We start from the raw sequence: 8,576 nt of genomic DNA on the forward strand, positions 1-8,576 counted from the left end.
TCCCAGCCTCTCGGGGTCAAACTCCACTGCCCCTGCGTGGGATACGAGTCTCGACCCCAGTGCACTGGTTGCTATCGATAAACCTCATGTGATTACAAGGACAGTCTTGTGTGAGTTCTTGGGGGGTTGCGTCATCCTGAGACTTGAGTGAGGGTCTCCCCACTCCAGGGGTCTTTCAAGCCAATATGGAGGAAAAATGAGTGGAGCTCAGAAGCCAAAGGGGGATGAAGGTTTTGACATCTGAGCCATTGTGATGCTAGAGCCACATAGCTCGGTTTAATTCAGGTTCTGATTTGTCATACAGTACAGATGGGTAAGAGAATTAAAGCTGAGTAGCACTTGTGTGTGTGTGTGTGTGTGTGTGTGTGTATGTGCGCACACTTGTGTGTGCACATCTGTGTGTATATGTGTGTGTGCATGTTTGTGTGTCTGTGTGTCTATGTGTTTGTGCATGAGTGTGTTTGTGTGTGCATGTGTGTGTGAATGTCTGTGTCTGTGCATGTGTGTGTCTGTGCACGTGTGTGCATGTGTGTGGGTGTGTGTGTCTGTGTCTGTTAGTCCTACACTTTTGTCATGTGGTGATAGCGTATCACCATAATCCGATGAAACCTTCTGTCACAATGACCTCTGTCCTGTGACCCTTATAAAAGGGTCTGACGTCCTCTGTCCACATTCCCGGGTTTTGTATCTCTCTGACCTTTAAGAACTTGTTAAGTTTGAAAATGTCAGATGTAGTCTCACATGTTTGCGTTTGTCTGTGCTCCAGCTCGTGTTTGGGATAGATGTGGAGAAGATTTGCGGTGACCTTGAACCACCTTTTGCTCATCTCTCAGATAAGAACCCTGGCTCCGACCCTTGTGCTCATAGATGCTTTTAGTCTTTGGACCCTGATTAGAGACAGTTTACACACTAGGCAAGAGAGAAAATGAGTTTGAGAAAAACAGTCCTCTGGACTCTCCGCAGATGCTTTGGTGAAAGAAGGAAAATGAGCTTAAGCTTTTTTCGAGCTCTCCTGGGGACAGAAGGAGGTGGGAGACCTCTTGCCTCCTTGCTTTCTCCTTCTGGAGAAGTGCTTATGTCTGGCTCTGGGTCCTTTAAGTAGGATATCTGGGACCTTTTGGTGGGACACCATCTAGCTCCTTCCCTCTATGTCTATTGTCTCTCCTTGGTGTTCCAAGCTGTCCATGTATGTCAGTTTATGGCTGGGTTTTGCTTCTAGTTGCTTGAATGTTTTCTGTTTCATGTTTAAAAGGAAAAAATGGTTGAAACTTTAAATGCTGGTTGATTCCTCCTTTGATTTAGTTTTAAGTCCTTTCAAGAAAGGAACAAATAAATAAAAAGCAGTTTAAATTGACCTTTGAAGACCTGCATCATAGATAACTGGTTATCTCTGGTGTCAACAGTCATGCATGTCTCTGACTGGATCTGGCATCAATGGAGGAATGTAGCTAGGAGCCTAGGTCTGACCACAAGGGAAGCTCCCCAGGGGGCTGGCTAAATGTTTGCACTAGCTGATCTTAAAGGTGCCAGCAGCTTCAAAGCTTCTATGGTAATGGAGCTGTTAGCTGTTTCTCTTAGAGAAATATTTGACTGTGATTATTGGATTCAACACGTAACAAGGTGCTTCTTAAAAGAAAATGACAGCTAGAAAAAGTAAAAATGGTGTTTGATCTAAATACTAAAGATATGTATTGTCACTTCATTGTTTTTCTGTTTGGTTTTCAATGTATAATGCGCTCTACATGTCTTGGCTATAGGTGACTGGCTTTTAAGTTACTGGGTATGGTTAAAAATTTGTAACATTGACGCACACCCGCGGATCCCGGCCCGAAGCAGCTCTCTGCTCCCAAACCCCGTGGGAGAGAGACCTCACAGCCTGGTCAGGTGGGCACTCCTGAGGCTGCAGAGCGGAGGAGACCACCAACACTGCCCACCCCTGCCCACATCCCTGGCCCAAGAGGAAACTGTATAAGGCCTCTGGGTTCCTGTAGGGGAGGGCCCAGGAGAAGCAGGACCCCTGCGCCTGAGACACCGCCGGAACCTGAAGGAAACAGACCCGATAAACAGTTTTCTGCACACAAATCCCATGGGAGGGAGAGCTGAACCTTCAGAGAGGCAGACACGCCTGGGAAACCAGAAGAGACTGCACTCTGCACAAACATCTCGGACGCCAGAGTAAAACACCAAACGCCATCTGGAACCCTAGTGCACGGAAGCTCCCGGAAAAGGCGGAGCACATCTTCCTGGTTGCTGCTGCCACAGAGAGCACGTGGGCAGCACCCCGTGAGCAAACTTGAGCCTCGGGACCACAGGTAAGACCAACTTGTATGCTGCAAGTGACCTGCCTGGTGAACTCAAGACACAAGCCCACAGGAACAGCTGAAGACCTGTAGAGAGGAAAAACTACACGCCCGAAAGCAGAACACTCTGTCCCCATAACTGGCTGAAAGAAAACAGGAAAACAGGTCTATACCACTCCTGACACACAGGCTTATAGGACAGTCTAGCCACTGTCAGAAATAGCAGAACAAAGTAACACTAGAGATAATCTGATGGCGAGAGGCAAGCGCAGGAACCCAAGCAACAGAAACCAAGACTACATGGCAACATCGGAGCCCAATTCTCCCACCAAAATAAACATGGAATATCCAAACACACCAGAAAAGCAAGATCTAGTTTCAAAATCATATTTGATCATGATGCTGGAGGACTTCAAGAAAGACATGAAGAACTCCGTTAGAGAACCAGTAGAAGCCTACAGAGAGGAATCACAAAAATGCCTGAAAGAATTCCAGGAAAACATAAATAAACAAGTAGAAACCCATAGAGAGGAGACACAAAAATCCCTGAAAGAATTCCAGGAAAACACAATCAAACAGTTGAAGGAATTAAAAATGGAAATAGAAGCAATCAAGAAAGAACACATGGAAACAACCCTGGATATAGAAAATCAAAAGAAGAGACAAGGAGCTGTGGATACAAGCTTCACAAACAGAATACAAGAGATGGAAGAGAGAATATCGGGAGCAGAAGATTCCATAAAAATCATTGACTCAACTGTCAAAGATAATGTAAAGCAGAAAAAGCTACTGGTCCAAAACATACAGGAAATCCAGAACTCAATGAGAAGATCAAAGCTAAGGATAATAGGTATAGAAGAGAGTGAAGACTCCTAGCTCAAAGAACCAGTAAATATCTTCAACAAAATCATAGAAGAAAACTTCCCTAACCTAAAAAAAGAGATACCCATAAGCATACAAGAAGCCTACAGAACTCCAAATAGATTGGACCAGAAAAGAAACTCCTCCCATCACATAATAGTCAAAACACCAAACGCACAAAATAAAGAAAGAATATTAAAAGCAGTAAGGGAAAAAGGTCAAGTAACATATAAAGGCAGACCTATCAGAATCACACCAGAATTTTCGCCAGAAACTGTGAAGGCCAGAAGATCCTGGACAGATGTCATACAGACCCTAAAAGAACACAAATGCCAGCCCAGGTTCCAGTATTCTGCAAAACTCTCAATTAACATAGATGGAGAAACCTAGATATTCCATGACAAAAACATATTTACACAATATCTTTCTACAAATCCAGCACTACAAAGGATAATAAAGGGTAAAGCCCAACATAAGGAGGCAACCTATACCCCAGAAGAAGAAAGAAACTAATCGTCTTGGCAACAAAACAAAGAGAAGAAAACCACACAAACATAACCTCACATCCAAATATGAATATAACAGGAAGCAATAATCACTATTCCTTAATATCTCTCAACATCAATGGCCTCAACTCCCCAATAAAAAGACATAGATTAACAAACTGGATACGCAACGAGGACCCTGCATTCTGCTGCCTACAGGAAACACACCTCAGAGACAAAGACAGACACTACCTCAGAGTGAAAGGCTGGAAAACAACTTTCCAAGCAAATGGTCAGAAGAAGCAAGCTGGAGTAGCCATTCTAATATCAAATAAAATCAATTTTCAACTAAAAGTCATCAAAAAAGATAAGGAAGGAGACTTCATATTCATCAAAGGAAAAATCCACCAAAATGAACTCTCAATCCTAAATATCTATGCCCCAAATACAAGGGCACCTACATACGTAAAAGAAACCTTACTAAAGCTCAAAACACACATTGCACCTCACACAATAATAGTGGGAGATTTCAACACGCCACTCTCATCAACGGACAGATCATGGAAACAGAAATTAAACAGAGATGTAGACAGACTAAGAGAAGTCATGAGCCAAATGGACTTAACGGATATTTATAGAACATTCTATCCTAAAGCAAAAGGATATACCTTCTTCTCAGCTCCTCATGGTACTTTCTCCAAAATTGACCATATAGTTGGTCAAAAAACGGGCCTCAACAAGTACAGAAAGATAGAAATAATCCCATGCATGCTATCAGACCACCACAGCCTAAAACTGGTCTTCAATAACAATAAGGGAAGAATGCCCACATATACGTGGAAATTGAACAATGCTCTACTCAATGATAACCTAGTCAAGGAAGAAACAAAGAAAGAAATTTAAAACTTTTTAGAATTTAATGAAAATGAAGGTACAGCATACCCAAACTTATGGGACAAATGAAAGCTGTGTTAACAGGAAAACTCATAGCGCTGAGTGCCTGCAGAAAGAAACAGGAAAGAGCATATGTCAGCTCTTGACAGCACGCCTAAAAGCTCTCGAGCAAAAAGAAGCAAATACACCCAGGAGGAGTAGAAGGCAGGAAATAATCAAACTCAGAGCTGAAATCAACCAAGTAGAAACAAAAAGGTCCATAGAAAGAATCAACAGAACCAAAAGTTGGTTCTTTGAGAAAATCAACAAGATAGATAAACCCTTAGCCAGACTAAAGAGAGGACCCAGAGAGTGTGTCCAAATTAACAAAATCAGAAATGAAAAGGGAGACATAACTACAGATTCAGTGGAAATTCAAAAAATCATCAGATCTTACTGTAAAAGCCTGTATTCAACAAAACTAGAAAATCTACAGGAAAGGGACAATTTCCTAGACAAATACCAGGTACGGAAGTTAAATCAGGAACAGATAAACCAGTTAAACAACCCCATAACTCCTAAGGAAATAGAAGTAGTCATTAAAGGTCTCCCAACCAAAAAGAGCCCAGGTCCAGACGGGTTCAGTGCAGAATTCTATCAAACCTTCATAGAAGACCTCATTCCAATATTATCCAAACTATTCCACAAAATTGAAACGGATGGATCACTCCCGAATTCCTTCTATGAAGCCACAATTACTTTTATACCTAAACCACACAAAGACCCAACAAAGAAAGAGAACTTCAGACCAATTTTCCTTATGAATATCGACGCAAAAATACTCAATAAAATTATGGCAAACCGAATCCAAGAGCACATCAAAACAATCATCCACCATGATCAACTAGGTTTCATCCCAGGCATGCACGGATGGTTTAATATACGGAAATCCATCAACGTGATCCATTATATAAACAAACTGAAAGAACAAAACCACATGATCATTTCATTAGATACTGAGAAAGCGTTTGACAAAATTCAACACCCCTTCATGATAAAAGTCCTGGAAAGAATAGGAATTCAAGGCCCATACCTAAACATAGTAAAAGCCATATACAGCAAACCAGTTGCTAACATTAAACTAAATGGAGAGAAACTTGAAGCAATCCCACTAAAATCAGGGACTAGACAAGGCTGCCCACTCTCTCCCTACTCATTCAATATAGTTCTTGAAGTTCTAGCCAGAGCAGTAAGACAACAAAAGGAGGTCAAGGGGACACAGATCGGAAAAGAAGAAGTCAAAATATCACTATTTGCAGATGATATGATAGTTTATTTAAGTGATCCCAAAAGTTTCACCAGAGAACTACTAAAGCTGATAAACAACTTCAGCAATGTGGCTGGGTATAAAATTAACTCAAATAATTCAGTAGCCTTCCTCTACACAAAAGAGAAATAAGCCGAGAAAGAAATTAGGGAAACGACACCCTTCATAATAGACCCAAATAATATAAAGTACCTCGGAGTGACTTAAACCAAGCAAGTAAAAGATCTGTACAATAAGAACTTCAAGACACGGAAGAAAGAAATTGAAGAAGACCTCAGAAGATGGAAAGATCTCCCATGCTCATGGATTGGCAGGATTAATATAGTAAAAATGGCCATTTTACCAAAAGCAATCTACAGATTCAATGCAATCCCCATCAAAATACCAATCCAATTCTTCAAAGAGTTAGACAGAACAATTTGCAAATTCATATGGAATAAAAAAAACCCAGGATAGCTAAAGCTATCCTCGACAATAAAAGGACTTCAGGGGGAATCACTATCCCTGAACTCATGCAGTATTACAGAGCAATAGTGATAAAAACTGCATGGTATTGGTACAGAGACAGACAGATAGACCAATGGAATAGAATTGAAGACCCAGAAATGAACCCAAACACCTATGGACACTTGATTTTTGACAAAGGAGCCAAAACCATTCAATGGAAAAAAGATAGCATTTTCAGCAAATGGTGCTGGTTCAACTGGAGGTCAACATGTAGAAGAATGCAGATCGATCCATGCTTATCACCCTGTACAAAGCTTAAGTCCAAGTGGATCAAGGACCTCCACATCAAACCTGATACACTCAAACTAATAGAAGAAAAACTAGGGAAACATCTGGAAAACATGGGCTCTGGAAAAAAATTTCCTGAACAAAACACCAATGGCTTATGCTCTAAGATCAAGAATCGACAAATGGGATCTCATAAAACTGCAAAGCTTTTGTAAGGCAAAAGACACAGTAGTTAGGACAAAACGGCAACCAACAGATTGGGAAAAGATCTTTACCAATCCTACAACAGATAGAGGCCTTATATCCAAAATATACAAAGATCTCAAGAAGTTAGACCGCAGGGAGACAAATAACCCTATTAAAAAATGGGGTTCAGAGCTAAACAAAGAATTCACAGCTGAGTAATGCTGAATGGCTGAGAAACACCTAAAGAAATGTTCAACATCTTTAGTCATAAGGGAAATGCAAATCAAAACAACCCTGACATTTCACCTCACACCAGTGAGAATGGCTAAGATCAAAAACTCAGGTGACAGCAGATGCTGGCGAGGATGTGGAGAAAGAGGAACACTCCTCCATTGTTGTTGGGATTGCAAACTGGTACAACCATTCTGGAAATCAGTCTGGAGGTTCCTCAGAAAATTGGACATTGAGCTGCCTGAGCATCCAGCTATACCTCTCTTGGGCATATACCCAAAAGATGCCCCAACATATAAAAAAGAAACGTGCTCCACTATGTTCATCGCAGCCTTATTTATAATAGCCAGAATTTGGAAAGAACCCGGATGCCCTTCAACAGAGAATGGATACAGAAAATGTGGTACATCTACACAATGGAATATGACTCAGCTATCAAAAACAACGGCTTTATGAAATTCATAGGCAAATGGTTGGAAGTGGAAAATATCCATCCTGAGTGAGGTAACCCAATCACAGAAAGACATACATGGTATGTACTCACTGATAAGTGGCTTTTAGCCCAAATGCTTGAATTACCCTAGATGCCTAGAACAAATGAAACTCAAGACGGATGATCAAAATGTGAATGCTTCACTCCTTCTCTAAAAGGGGAACAAGAATATCCTTGGCAGGGAAGAGAGAGGCAAAGATTAAAACAGAGACTGAAGGAACACCCATTCAGAGCCTGCCCCACATGTGGCCCATACATATACAGCCACCCAATTAGACAAGATGGATGAAGCAAAGAAGTGCAGACTGACAGGAGCCGGATGTAGATCGCTCCTGAGAGACACAGCCAGAATACGGCAAATACAGAGGCGAATGCCAGCAGCAAACCACTGAACTGAGAATAGGACCCCCGTTGAAGGAATCAGAGAAAGAACTGTAAGAGCTTGAAGGGGCTCGAGACCCCATATGTACAACAATGCCAAGCATCCAGAGCTTCCAGGGACTAAGCCACTACCTAAAGACTATCCATGGACTGACCATGGACTCTGACCTCATAGGTAGCAATGAATATCCTAGTAACAGCACCAGTGGGAGGGGAAGCCCTGGGTCCTGCTAAGACTGAACCCCCAGTGAACTAGACTGTTGGGGGGAGGGCGGCAATGGGGGGAGGCCTGGGAGGTGAACACCTATACGGAAGGGGAGGGGGAGGGGGATGTTTGCCCGGAAACCAAAGAATTATTATTAAGTAGTAAATAAATTAAAAAAAAAAAGAATCTCCAATTAAAAAAAATTGTAACATTGGAAACAGAAAGTTGGCTTAAAACTGGAGTCATTCTAGACAACACGTGGCATGAGCCAACCAAGGGAAACAGGTCTATATTGGGATAATATTTTAATATAACTCTTATCATGGAAACCATACTTATAAAAAAATTTAGGGCAATGTCTCTTTGGTGAGGTATTAGAGCCTGCACCATTGTTCGTTCATATGCAAGACTTGGCAGTCATACTTTATAGCACGAGGAATGGATTTGGAGTTTTAGAGAGACTGAATTTTAGAGAATAGATTATTTGTTGGAGGGTGAG

This window comes from Rattus norvegicus, chromosome 12 (genome assembly GCF_036323735.1).
Source record: "Rattus norvegicus strain BN/NHsdMcwi chromosome 12, GRCr8, whole genome shotgun sequence".
NCBI lineage: Eukaryota > Metazoa > Chordata > Mammalia > Rodentia > Muridae > Rattus > Rattus norvegicus.